General features: G+C 36.7%; 1 long non-coding RNA gene across 1 annotated transcript; it reads left to right on the top strand.

Moving 5' to 3' along the window:
- Nucleotides 1–451: 451 nt before the first annotated feature.
- Nucleotides 452–1,301, top strand: LOC107672499 (uncharacterized). Its single transcript, XR_001632324.1, has 3 exons — nt 452–593; nt 702–848; nt 955–1,301. It is a non-coding gene; the product is annotated as an uncharacterized LOC107672499 (long non-coding RNA).
- The last annotated feature ends 385 nt before the right edge of the window (nt 1,302–1,686 follow it).

Raw genomic sequence — 1,686 nt, 5'->3', positions numbered from 1 at the left:
CTGATTTATGACTTGCGAATGTAGTGTGTCAAAGATAATATCTTGAAATAACCACATTTGTGTGAAGAACATAATACCATTATCAGAAGATGCTAGAATTATCTGTACTGTAGAAACGGCATCAACTGATCATCCATATGCATGTAAGTTTTAGTGTTTCTGTATCCCAAGTTAGTTTGAGGCTGGATCCTCTTAGTCGGCCTTTGGAAGTGTGGAGAACATTGTTTTCAGTAAACTCTCTGTAAACTGATTAACTTCACCTTTGACTCCTCATCTTCTTTCAGCATACTGGTTTCTGTTTTGGGTCAAGTATTAAACGTATTAAAACATGCTAGGAACAAGCTAATTCATGCTAGAAACATGCTATGATGATATGATGAATCTCACATGATCTCTGTGCAGCAGAGAAAACATCTGAATCTCTGTTCATCTCATTTCAGACATCAATGAATGTGTGGTTGGCGGCGCTGATTGTGGTCCTAATATAATATGTGTCAATTCTGAAGGAGGTTATAATTGCACTTGTGCAACTGGCTACATTTCCAGCAATGGAAAATAAATATTTAATTCAGGACAAGGAGTTCAGTGTATTGGTATCAAACAATTTTATCCTACGTATTTTTTGGCCATCTGTTTGCTTGCAGTCTAATGTGAGAGTTTTCAGTTGAGAGTTTTGTTTATTATCTGTCCCTAAATTACAGACAGAAATGAATGCAATGATCCCAGTTTTTGTGGAAAACACGCATCATGTCATAACACTGCTGGAGGTTTCTACTGCATCTGTGATGCTGGATTCAGACTAAAGTCAGGAGAAACTAACTTCACTGATACAAGTGAACTCTGCGAGAGTAGGTCCTTTCAAACCATTCAAGTTCACATTTTGACACATTGAAGTTTCGGTTTATTTTTGAGAAATCTAATATCCTCCAAAATGCTGTTTTGATGTTGTTGAAGGTGTATGTGACGTTGATAAATCTATATGTGGAGGAGGAGTCTGCAAAAACAGCAAAGACGGCCTTGAATGTTTGTGCTTAGGATTCACCAACTATGGTCACAAACAAATGAAATGCACAGGTTAGAGTTCTCTGTTAAAAGTTTATTTTGGTTCCTAAATATCTTATATTTCATGCTTTCCCATAATTCATAACACAAAACAGTTGCCTTAGTTTTAACATGAGCACAAAACAGCTATGGAACATTGTATTGACATAAATGTGCTCCAGCCCAAAACATTATATGCAGTGTGAGTGCGGGACAGCAAGGGAGCGGGAAGAGGGGATAATCGCGCTCGGGTTTGGTACAAGGCAACCGTGCCTAGTGAGAGTATGCACTTAAAGAGCTATTTCTACCTGTTCAAACCCCTAAAACTAGTTTTGTTGGTATAAATGGATGTATTTGTTGATTCAGTGATATTATGTAAGGTTACTATTTTTTCAGTGTAATATTATTGATTCTTGTTTAATGAGCTGTTGTGCAACACGTGCTGCTGATCTGAATATCAGATGTGATCACCTAATCACAGCCATACTTTTTTTCATGTGATATTGATATTATGTTAGTTTTGTTTTTCAGAGCTTAAGTGTGACGGATTATTAAGAGAGAGTAAAGCATCTCAGGTATGTGACTTTTACTAGACCACTGATACAGAATATGAATATTACAGTCATTCATAATTAACCAGAATGC

Source organism: Sinocyclocheilus anshuiensis, unplaced genomic scaffold, assembly GCF_001515605.1.
Source record: "Sinocyclocheilus anshuiensis isolate Anshui unplaced genomic scaffold, SAMN03320099.WGS_v1.1 scaffold1430, whole genome shotgun sequence".
In the NCBI taxonomy this organism is placed as follows: Eukaryota; Metazoa; Chordata; class Actinopteri; order Cypriniformes; family Cyprinidae; genus Sinocyclocheilus; species Sinocyclocheilus anshuiensis.
This window is presented reverse-complemented; position numbering and strand designations above follow the sequence as displayed.